Raw genomic sequence first — 12,734 nt, 5'->3', positions numbered from 1 at the left:
AGCAATCCTAAGTGGTTGGGGGTCTGTGGGGAACCTGAAAGAGAATGCGGCCCTGCTAGTGTACAGTGAGCAACACTCCCATCTTTTATGGTGTATGCAGGTCGGCACTGGCCAACACCAGCCACTATTTTCCACTTCCAGGAAACAACGTGAGGATCTCAGTAAAGGAGTGATAGACCCTATAGACTTGCATAAGATTCAGCACATTTTATTCAGTTCCTATTATGTAAAAGTAATTGTGTTTGTGTTTGTTGCTTGAGGAGATAATGAACTCAATGAGATCAACCTATGATCCCACGAAGAATGTTGTTGGGAAAGAACTGCAGACAAGGGAATATTAATAATAGTAGTAGTAACAGCAGCAATGATATTGAATGATGGCCACATGCTAGTCTTTGTGCCAAGCACTTTATACACTCCATTTCATAAAATTCTTAACAATATTTCAGCAAGATAGTTATTATTTTCCTATTTACAGATGTGGATTTCACAGAGGCCCAGTGAAATTAAATGCATTGCCCCAAATGACATAGACCTGTTCCTTATGTTACAAACAGATACACAGATGACTAACCTATAAGATAGAATATGACAAGAGACATTAAAAGATAGAGTATTGTAGCAATAAAGAACACCAGGGGAAAAGGAACAGGGATGTGAAAATGTGGTGTGTGCTTAGGAAATAAGGAGTAGCCCAGTCTGTAATGCGTTTAAACTTGTTGACTCAGTGCCCTCTGATTAGAACTCATACTTTGATAAGATACTAAGATACATCCATCTGTACAAAAAGATTTCTAGGAAGAAGGTCTTCTTTCTAAAAGATCTGACTACAATTTCTTGTAATTTTTTTCTTTTCTTTTCCTTTCTCTTTTCTTTGTTTGTTTCTTCCTCCCTGCCCCCTTTTTTTGGTGGGGGAAGATGGAAGAAGAGAAATGAAATAAAAGTTACCTTGAATTATCCTAGAGGACATATGAGTATGAGGGGAACAGTGTTGACAGCAGAGGGTATCCAAGAAGTGCAAGATCTGGTTACATTTTCTTTTATTCCCCAGAATGCCTTATCCTTAGCACATTTATTTGCCCCTGCCCCATTACGGTAAGATTATTGGTACAGCAGTAGGAACCCAAAGGGCTTGGCTCTTTTGTTCTCTTCCTCAATTACTTCTGGAATATCATCTACTTTTAATTTTTATAAAAATTGTGTTAGAGGTCAGGATGTGGTGTAGGAGTGGTAGCTAGAAAACCTGAGTTCTAATACAATTTACCTTTCTCATCTTGAGAAAGTTTTGTCACTTCTCTGTTTAAATTTTCTTATCAGCAAAGTAAATGGTTTAAGCCCAAACAGCATTTCTTAATCTGTTAACCTCTCCCTGCCCCTTTTGATGAAAATAAAACCTTATGCTTTTCTGAAATTTTTTTCACTCTTCTCTAGTTAGACCCCTGGTTCACAGAATCCATTGTACAGCACCACTAGTCAAGATGAATTTGTGGAGCTTTACGTTCTTTATTTTTTTTTAAGCTTTCCTTTTAAATTGTTTTCCAAATATAAGTCATTGTAATACATAAAAATACATATTTTTCTCAAATCCTATGTGGTGCTGCAAACAGATATTCAGTATTTTTTTCTGGAGAGTTTGCTAACCCACTCACCCATATTGAGATATCTAAGGCTCCTTCAAGCTCTAAGATGCAATGATTATGATTCTATGATGCTGACATTTGCTTTGTCGACACTTAAGGCAGAGCTTTTCAACTTCAAACAATAGCATAACAAGTTGCTATAACAATTACACTTATATGAATCTTTAAGCAGATGTGCACAACAGCTCTTTACAACTAGTATCACACTGGACAGCCAAAGCTTTAGGAAGTTGTTAAAATTCTCAGCAAAGGTGAATTCTTCAGTTAATTATATCCTATAGGAAAAAGTACTGCTTTCCTACCTACTTATAAAGTTGACCGACTCATTTCTTCGATATGTTAATTTTCCAGCCAGCCACCGGCTTTAAACATCTCCAATAACTTTAATCACTAGTCCCTACTGTCATAGCTCCTGTGTCTCACCCTCCTAACCTTGCCCACTGAGTTCACTCTTACTGATGTAATCATACATGCTTCTTTGTAGTGACATTCGTCACAGTGCTCATTTAGAATTATCGTCATTCCTACTGCACCCTAGGTCAACAGAATTAAACGTGCTTATGCAAGTTGTTGTCATTTTAATTTTTTCAGCTAGGACTTCTTCATCCAGAAGGACAATTTATTTTATCTGATCAATATATAACCAGTCAGTCAAATGACTCTAGAAAATTGGTAGAAAATCATTCACTGGGGCAAAATCTTACATCTAGGGAGGTTTTTATAAACCTGGACAGTGGCATTTTACTGACCTTGAATCCACAAGTCCAAAATTTATTAGTGTGAACTTAGTCTTTCAGTCTATTAAAGCAATAAGCATAAAATATGCATGATTTGTATTTATGTGTGTGTTGAATTTAATAAACTCGTCGAGAGTCAGGTATTTTTAAAGAAATCTCCAGCCTGTTCCATATTGACTAATCCACCAATTTTCAGATAGAGCTGAAAATATTCTTTCTGTTGTGGCTTAAACTTTTTCTTTTCTTCTTTCTTTCTTTCTTTCTTCTTTCTTTTTAATAAATAGAGTACATGGACTGTGAAGTAGCAATGTGGTTCACTGTCACATTCTATATGTTCCTCAACTTTGCTCTTTCTATGGTCAGGGGTCAGGGCATGCACAAATAAATAAATCTACAATAGTTTAAATCTAGAAATTTGGCTAAACTCTGAAAACATAGCATAATAGACTTGAAAGCTTGGCATCTCATCATTGCTTTATATTATAAGGCTGACAATGCCACCTTATAAAAGATACATTCATTTATTTTCACATTCGATCAAGAGGGAGAGTTTCAGGAATGGGAATGGATTACAGATCGTTCTGTCCTGGTTATTTTTGGCTTTAAGTATATTGATCATTTTATCATTTTCTTGTTTTAAACTGCTTTAAACACAGCACAAATGTTATTCTCATCATGCCAGAAATGGGTTTGGAATTGATTTTGAGTTTCCATCAATTTTACTCTTTGCTCTCTGTGAGAAGTTTTTCACTTGCTTAAATTCAAAAGGATAGGTTTGTTCAAAAGATGTCAGAGTACAACATTTAGAGATCCTTAGCTGGACAAGAAAGCTCACATTTTCTACTTTACAAAAGAATAAAAATCGTGAATTTATTACCAGGGACTTTATTGAAATTAGTGAGGAATCATTCATATGAATGCAATTTCAAGGGCTTCCTCCCTCTTTCTCTTCATGTAAGTGTTCGACAAAAGCATGTATCTTCTGAGAAGCCGGCCTGATTGGTCCAGGTTGGCACTGTTTCAGTGTTTGGCCTACGGCGGCTGCTTAGGAATAATTTTGTCTCATCCTCTCTATTTTCCTGGACCGTATCGGACTCAGACACGTGGTATGCAAAGGAAATCCAAGTCCCTTAAAAATGCTATTTCTCTGGGTACTAAAGCCAAGCCGAGTTCTACTTTGGCCAAATGATCTTATCAAGATTTAACAAGAGATATGCAGTAATATCTCCAATCTGTGAGCAGATATTCACTAAGGAAGATAATTTACTACCTACAGAATACATATATTTTCCCTCCCGGAAGCAGAGAGGGACACAATCGAACTTATCCTATTGGTGCTGAGAATAACGACAGTGACACAAATTTTATGGCAATTATTCATTTCAGTTAATTTAGAGAGAAATAAACAAGTAGTTCTTTCCATATTCAAACAGATACTGGAGATCTATTTTCAGTTATTGCTGAAAATATTTTGGCTTCCATAAAGGCACCTTCCTAACACAGCTGCTTTGCCCTCCTCTGCGTTGTCACAATTCAGAATTTGTAACATTTCAGCCAGGTTCTCTAGACTAATTGGATGAAACAATTACCTTTTCAGTCTTAAGATTCCTTTGCAGAATAAAATGAGAGGAGATCTGCCCGGTTCAGATAGCCTGGAAGGTCTGTAACGAACACAGCCCCAAATCCTACAGGTTCCCTACATTTTTCTGCATTTAAAGTAATAATCACTTGTATAGTAAGTGTTAGGATTTAACTTCACACTTAGGGCTATCAACAAACATAGGGAGAAATTTAGATATGTAAACTTCATTTCCCACCCCAGTCTTACTTCTCACCTGCACTATGCTTTGTGTTTCAGAACAAATGCTTCATCTCTTTTGAAAAGTGCCAGGAAACCTCTTCTCCAATTCTCTGGGCCCTTGATTTTACGTGTGTAGTAATGACACACCTTGAAACAGAGAGCCCCACAAACTAGAGTGGGACGTTAATTTAAATACAGACTTAGGGGGAAGAGCTCCATCTACTGCATCAGTTAGATCATGGTTCGCACCCTACAGTTATCCCATTCACTACTTTCCACCTCTTAAAGGCTCTGGAGAGAATGAAAAAGTTACAGCCCCCCAAACGCTTTTGAGTTTGAGGCCATTCAGAATATTTCTCAGATACTCTGAGCCCCCTTTCCTTTACCCTTCCCAATCTCCAAAGCTTCCCATGTGCCAGTATAAAAGGAAAATGGGATGCTTTGCTATATAAACCATCCTTGGAAAGAGGCAGAAAGCCATTGGTTACAGAAGGAAAAGCCCTAGATAGCTAAGGAAAAGCCCTAGATAGCTAAGCTAAAGCTACCGAGAGAAAATCACTCTACCTGGCCAGTGGAGCAGCCCAGGTAAAAAGCAAAGAGAAGTGTATAGCCTACTTACTCCTTCTGCTTTGCATCATTGCTGGGGAAGTCTGCAGCCACCCAGGATCAGTTCTTCTGGGCTCTCCCCAGCTGCACAGTGTTGTTGTGGCATTGGGAATTTGCTGTGGCTTCGTAAGATTATGGGGATATGCTTCAGCAAGCCAAAAGAGTCACAAACAAAATTCAGGAGAGAAAAAAAAAAAGTACAAAAACAGCTGATCTTACTGGAGGAGCTCTTGGCATTTGCCTACATATGCCACAATTTTCTGTGGTATTTCCTGGTTCTGTGATCAGAAAAATTATATCATGTTTATTATTGTTGTTTTTTCAGGGTTGCTGGTGGTGAGGGGTGGTACAGTGAGGGCAGATATTGCAGGAGTTTTGGGGAGTAGCAAGGTAAAGATTACTTCTCCCACTTGTTTGAAGGCTTTCCAGGACATCAAAAGGTTGGAAAGTTTCTTCTTCAGAATACTGAAGATACATAGAAATCATATATAGGGGAAAATGGCCATAGTCTTTCTAGATTGGGAAAGTAAAAAACTTCTTAACATAGTAACAGATATGGAACAAAAAGCAAAGCGTATCTGAAAAAACTCAAATGTTAATGTAGCTGCATAAAATTCAAGTGTGAAAGACTTATAAAATACTCTATAAATTAAGATACTTTGTTAGACTACAAATAGATATTAATAAGCATATACATATATTAAATAATCAGAGGCAAGAGTTAACTGGATTTCTAAATTATAAAAAATAGAATATAATAAATTAATAAAAGTTTGCATTAATACTAATCGTGTTTTATGTAAAAATAAAATTAATATAGATGTAAAGTGGAATTGCGTCTCTGTGTGTGCATATGTGTAGATATATGTATGTCTGCACAAAGTATTACTGACTGACATTGACAGGTGATATGCTGCATAGAAATCAAAACTTAGAATTATTTTAAATTGGGTATTTAAAATATCAGCATTAACCTGGCAGGTTTTTTCTTTTTTCTTTTTTCTTTTTTTATACATTTAATTTTCAGGTTCTGTTTTAAAGCATGAAAAGAAAGACAAATTAGAAAAACATTGCATATCAACGTTATTTGTAAAATAATCCCTCTGCATTTATTGAAATATTTAGTCCTTAAAAAAAAAAAAAAAAAAAACCCTCAACGGCTAGATGCATTTTTTTTTTCAAGCCTTTCCAAGACAAGTTCAGTTCTGAGTCAAGAACAACTATGAGAAATTTCACCTCAAAATGAAATTTGTTTGGCGAGTTATAAAGGCCTGAGAAACAAGATTATCTCCATCATAACTATAACAAACAGCTAATGAGTAAATATATTCTGGCAAGAATCGATCAGAACTGCAAAGCCTGGAAGGGTCATCGCAGACTTGAGAAAGGTAACCAAGTGAGGAAACATCAAACGGAATTAATGGAGATAAAGCCCTTCTGAAATATGGAAAGTGTTAACAATCACTGACAGGAAAGAATATACTTCAACAGCAGTGACAACAACAAAACAAAACAAAACAACCCAAAACAACTGGAAACACATAGCTCCAGAAGCAAAATATGACTACTTATTAAGCAAGAGGAGAACCTACTTCTTTGTCATTCCCTTTGGAAGCCTGGCTTTTTTTTTTTTTTTTTAAAGGCTGCACAAAAGATACATGTGTTCCTTTTCTGGTATTATTACAGGCCCACCTAGATTTAGCTTTCGATTCCAGATGAGATCAGGCATGTTCAGACTAGCACATCTTTGCTCTGTAAGCACAGAGCTGCTATCATTTCACTGGCAAATCCTCGTATCCCCAAATTTATGCACAAGAGATGCCCTTAAAAATCTGCAAATTTTCTAATTCAGTCAAATACCTCATTGAGTTAAATTTTTTGCTAATTTACTTTGCTACTATTAAGCCGAAAAGTTAAGGCAAGCGACTCCTATAAGAAAGGAAAGTTGAACAGTACTTACCCTAAGTATAATGTGCAAGCTTTACTGGGGGAATCTACTTTTGCTCTATGATTTTTAGAAGGGAGTCCAGGTCTAAACTCAGCTCTCGCCCTTTTCCCTTCTGGAAAACTGAGTAGACTCACTGGAGGTAGCTCTGAGAAAGATCATACAAATCAACAGCCTTACCTGTGGCCATTCAGAAGACTGCACTTTGGTGTGTGTTTAAAACTATGAATAAAGTCAGATACAGCGCATGCTCAGCAGGCAATTTAAAAATATTTATAACATTGTTGTTTCAAAAACAAATTTCCTCAAACAAAGCAAAACTCACATTTCTTATCCATGCCAAGTTTAACGTTCTGAGACAAAGCTGTTTTAGAGTTTTCCGCTGGGGGAAAAAAAGGCTTCTAAAATTTTTTGTTGAACGAAAAAATACTTCTCCCTTCCCTTTTGGGTACTCTTAAAGGGGTGGAATAAATTTCCCTCCAAGTTTCAACAGAACTCACCTCTGGCTGAGATAAGCATTAGAAATTTAAGGTCTGTGAAAAATCATCTTAGGGAAAGTAACAAGGAACTAAGAACTATGGATTTAAAGAATGTAATGGTCATCTGAACGTTCAGAGCAGTCTAGCTTGTTACTACTATTTACTATTTTAAAAAAAAAGGATCCTGATACAAACAGGATATGTCATATTATGCATAGATAAGGTATAGCATGTGGAGGATAATGTATAGGCAACCAACCAGTTACACACCCAGAGAAGTTCTGTTTTCTTTTGCTAACTAAAATCTGAACTCTGCAAAACTGAAAAAGAAAGACATCAAAAATTTAGGAGAAACCCTGTAATAATGTCAGTTTAATTCCTCTGTTTTATACAAGAAGCATGGAAGGAAGGCAATCGCATATCAATTGGCTAAACTGCAAGTTACACAAAATAAAAATGTGATTAACTATGATTCTCAAAGTACTCTATGCAGCAGGAATGCCTGTGTTACCCTCCCTGGAAATGTCTCTCTTTCTCCTCCTTGAGGATCCCCAAGTATTCCATTTCACCATCTATCACCAAGCCCTGCACGGCCCACAGATCTCACAGATCTTATTGAAATCTCCCACTTAATTCTGAAGTCTCTGAATGACTTTCAGCCCCTGCTCTACTTTCCAGGGGTGCTCAGCTGACCTCACAAAAGCTCCACAGACACATCGTTCAGTATCTCTGATGCTTTCAAACTCAGCAGAGGGTGCCAAAAAAAAAAAAAAAAAAAAGCCAACGATTAAAAAAAAAAGTTTATTAAAGTGAAACTAGGAGTGCAGATTTGAAGAAGTTGCTTCTACTTTTATTTCCCTCTGAACTCAGCACAGGTGTTTCCTAACTCACACTGCCCTGCATGCTGATGAAGGGAGGGTTAAGTGAAGGTGAGGGAGCGGGCCAGGGGCCGACCAGCAGGCATTTAGGATCTCTAGCCTCCTGTGTTAATGGATGTGTTTAAAAATGGACCCCCCAAAAAGCCTAGAATGAGGTTTCTTTTTGGCAAATGATTAAACCAGTATACTGAAATAATTAAAGCTTTGTCCTTAAATAAAGCATCAGATCAACAGAACAAAAACAAAGATAAAAATTGCACACACATATGCATGCGCGCACACACTCTCTCTCACACACACAGATACACAAAACTAGCGGGTGAGGGGAGAAGGAAATTAAATAAAAGAAAACAAACAGAGTCCTAACAGGCCATTCTCCGAAAAGGAATCTAAATAAAAAGTCATATGATATCTGATAGTGCAGGACACGTCGCCAAGAACTGGAGCGGATTGCCTACAGGAAGAAAGGGCCAGTGTATTCCAGCTCAAAGAGCTTTTCTTTCCTCCTCCTCTATTTTTTTTTTTTCCCTTTTCTCCTCGACTGTGAATGTGTTACTCTCAGGTCAGATCCACGAAGAATCCCAGAATGACAGCTATCACCTTTCACTGTACTCTTGGCGGCACAACTAGCTGATAGGAGCTGCCTGAGTTGGGATCAAGAGAGGCTAGTACAGCTTTCAGTAACAGCCTCTTACCAGACCCCTTCTGCCCCTTCCCTAAGACCCCCTTGGTCACATAAAAAAAATAGAGGAGAAAAAAAAAAGCAAAAAAGCAAAAAGAAAGAAAACCCAAAACAAAACAAAAAACAAAAATGTAAGCACAACAGCCCACAGCAACAAAAGAGTTCAGGGGAAAAAAATCAGAAACAAGCCAAAAGGGGGTGGGGTGTGGGGGGGTGGGAAGCTCTTGCCTTCAATATAAAACTTTTTAAAGATCGAGTTTCTTTTCTCTTATTTTGATGACTTTCTTTTTAAAGATCCTTTTCTCCTGAAGCACTATTAGCAGCATGAAAAATCTTTACAAAAAAAGATAGAAAAGTCTGGAGGCAATACAAGAATTTTCCCGAAGAAAACACACAACTGTAAGAAGGGAGCTACCCTAAAAAATTTTGGATTTGTCAAAAGTTCCCCTAAATCTAATGTCTTTCAGCGAGTTCAAGTGGCCACCTAGCTCTTGTTTTTTCTCTGAGGGTCATTACTGAGGCAACACATACACAGTAAGGTTTCCCGAAAAGACTCCTTGTTATCAAGTTACTTCAAACATAAGGCGCTCACACCTCCCAGCCAGAAGGGTTTACTGACTAGTAGACATCACACTCTGCCCTGATATGTGTTACACTCTTAAGAAGCAGTTACATAAATGCATTCTAAAAATATGGAAAAATGTATATATCTATATTTTCCCTACAGTTTTTCTCCCCAGGGACAGGAATAGATGATATTTTCAGTGAATGGAAAAAAAAGAAAAGAAAAGAAAGAAAAGAGTTTCTGAATCTTGAAACAACTGTTGTAGCTCATTTTCACTTAGTAAAATAGTTATCTGTACTTAGGTACTGTACATAATATATATTTAAGCATTTTTTCTGGTGCTTTTGCATTTTCCCCCTTATTCAGTTTATGTCTATTATGTACCTTAAAAAGATTTCCAAATGACAATCGAGATACAAATGCATTAGGGGGAGAACTTTCAGCAAGAAAACATTTTCTTGAGTTTACAATTCAAGAATATTAGGATAAAGATATAAATCCATTTATAAACGATAGGACTGTTTAGTACATTTTGCACAAACAGTTCACATGCTGATTTCTTTTTCCTTTTGTCGGAGCATTAATTTGAAAATGATAAGCATTCTGGAATGTTTGCTACAAACACAAATTCATGGTAAAAATATACAAGCATAGGCAAAAAATCAAGTAGAGAACACAAAGCTACATGGCAATCAGAATCGTTGAAAAATCTCTGTCTAGACTATATTTCGCTTGAAGTAGTGTATCACGGATGGGGCAAGTAATCTCTCTGGGGGTTTTTGTCATTTACGTAATTAGATGGAAACAAAAATAAAATACAAGTATCTGCTCCCTTAGTACCTTTTCTTAATAACTGACAAGTGACACAGGCGGTACCTTTTAAACAGATGGATGCAAGAACTTGTGAGGCTGGATGAACTAATGCACCCCATTGGTATTTGGGGAGCCCAAATTCCTTAATTAACTTTTTACCCAAGTGGCAAAAGTAGAAGATGTTCTTGCCACTACATTGATTATTTGGCGTACTCTAATCCTCTCCTCCACAGGATTTTGGGGACCCAGACAGGGTAAAGAGATGGTAAGAGAAGATGCATCCTGAGCAACTTTTATTGTGAGTAGAAAAAAATAGCATAGAGTGAGCATAAGAACAGTTGGATTTAGAAAGATTAAAAGAGGAGAAAAGAGCAACATATCCAACTTCATTAGTCTTTTTCCTTTTTATTTTGTACGTATATATATTGGGGTGATGGGGAGAAAAGATAACTGGATTTCTTTTGAATGTCTTTGTGTCTTTATAGAGTGAATGTTCTGTTCCTGTCTCTTTCTTTTTAGGCGAAAAACTAATAAAAATAGAAAAACATATATCAGACATTAAGCTCACTTCCCCCCCCCCCCTTCCCTTTGTAAAGAACTCTTTGTTCTCTAGTGAAAATGCTGAAAAATCCCCGGGCAGCTACTCCCTGAAACAAGTGCAAAACACTTAGAGGCTTTTGGGCTGGCTGGGAGCCAGGAACCCTCCCGCTGTCTGGTTAGAAGAGGAAAAAAAGAAGAGAGAGGGAGAGGGAGAGAGGGGAAGAGAGATGGGGGGGCAGAGGGAGAGAGAGAGAGAGGGAGAGAGAGAGAGGGAGAGAGGGAGAGAGAGAGAAGGGAAGAGAGAGAGAGAGAGAAGGGAAGAGAGAGAGAGAGAGAAGGGAAGAGAGAGAGAGAGAAATTGGAGCTTCCTTTAATAGACATAGGAAGCAACGTTTTTTTTTTTCTTTTTCTTTTTTTTCAAAACTGGCGGTCAAGCGTTAAGTAACTCCCGTCCAAATCCACCTGCTAGAAATGAACTTGGGTAACCCCCCAGGGGTGCACAAAGACAGGGAAGACAGTAACACACTCCATACTCTTTCCCACCCCCCGTTGTACTGCTTCCATTCTCTCTGCTCCCATACACAAATGCCCACAGATCTCACGCCACCCCCCTTACCCCCCAACAACAAACACAGCGAAATACATGCTCCCTCAGTCTCCTGGAAAAAAAAAAAAAAAGGCTTTTCCATCTCGGTTGCGACACAGTGATAAGGGGTAGCGAACATCTCATACCTGGTGTGAATGCTAATCAGTCAGGAGTTCTCCTTTTCCCAAGACAGGGAACTGTTTCCTTCCAAATTTATTAGAACCTCCTCCACTGCCTCTTTGAAAAACCTTCTTTGTCACCCTCTCCCAAGTCCCGATACTTCTTTAAAAAAAAAATGGCTTCGGAGCTCCTTCTATTCTTGATATTGATTCTCTCTCTCTCCCCCCACCCCTCCTCCTCTCTCCTGTCTGTGTCTCTTCTGAGTGGTCTATTGATAAGTCCCTGGAGGCACTGGGTCAGCCTGCCCGTAGGAAACCAGACACAATGCACAAATCTCCGAGTGCCATTCTGCCATCAGCAAGCAGACCACGTTTAGGAGAGAGAGAGAGGAAAAAAAAAACAGTAGAGCAAGAGACAGAGAGAGAGAGAGAGAGAGACCAACCGAAGGAGGGAGAGAGAGACCGAGAGAGGAAGAGAGAGGGGGGAGAGAGGGAGAGGGAGAGGGAGGGGGGGGAGAGAGAGAGGGGAAGAGAGAGAGAGAGAGAGAGAGACACGGAAGGAGAGAGAGAGAGTGTGAGAAAAAGACTGATTGGAACAGGAGGGAGGGAGAGAGAGAAAGGGAGAGGGAGAGAGAGCGCGAGGGAGAGCGACAGTGCCAGTCAGGTTAATCATCCCTACTTTAATTAGCTGTTCGGCTTAGACATAAAACAATTGAATTTGAATGATCTGTCAGCAGGCTCGGCTGAACCAAAGGGGAAAAGCGAATATTACAAAAAGACTGTTGGTGTGTTCTGATAAGCAATACTGCTCGTACTGACAAATCCTCAAAGGGGGAACTATTAAAACTTACAACTAAACAAAAAGTGCAAATACAAATGGCACTAGATAGAGGTCTTTAAAAAAATGGGAGTTTTCTCCCCCAGTCCTGGGAACGGTAGATATTTATGTGCAGGTGCCAGCATCTTAGGGTCTGCGTGTGATGTGTGAAAGTTTATTAACGATGGTCTAGGAGTGCAGCAGACAGATGCTGCAGAGAACAAGACAGGTACAGTCAGATGCCGAGTCTAGATCTTGGAGGGAGATGGATGCTGGAGGAAGAGGCACCGTGGCAAGAGATCAGCACAGACAAAGTCAGTGGGCAGACAGGCAGACAGATTTTAGGCACGGCACGATCTCGTCTAAAAAGGCAAAAGTTCTGATGCAATAATAGGTGCAAAACAATCCATCCATCCTCTCTCCCGGGAGCACTCTAAGGTACAGTTAAAATGGATTAATCTTTGTGACAAACAGAGCTGGCAAGGCACACTATGGCAGACACTGAAGGCGACTCACAGACCCAGAG

At 38.7% G+C, this 12,734-nt stretch overlaps 1 protein-coding gene across 40 annotated transcripts in view; it reads right to left on the bottom strand.

Moving 5' to 3' along the window:
* ZBTB20 (zinc finger and BTB domain containing 20) overlaps positions 1–12,734 on the bottom strand; it is a 770,327-nt gene that overhangs the window by 130,030 nt on the left and 627,563 nt on the right. Inside the window, exon 1 of one of the 40 annotated variants that reach the window (XM_041737964.1) lies at positions 11,419–11,859. The exons of 38 other annotated variants lie outside the window; for them this stretch is intronic. The gene's annotated coding sequence lies outside the window, so the exon portion shown is untranslated. Of the gene's footprint in view, positions 1–4,797; positions 11,331–11,418; positions 11,860–12,734 lie in introns of those variants that run through there. One more of the 40 variants, XM_041738710.1, reaches the window with a different exon arrangement.

This window comes from Vulpes lagopus, chromosome 1 (assembly GCF_018345385.1).
Source record: "Vulpes lagopus strain Blue_001 chromosome 1, ASM1834538v1, whole genome shotgun sequence".
NCBI classification, from domain to species: Eukaryota; Metazoa; Chordata; class Mammalia; order Carnivora; family Canidae; genus Vulpes; species Vulpes lagopus.
Note: the sequence above shows the minus strand (reverse complement) of the source record. Positions and strands in the feature narration are given on the sequence as shown.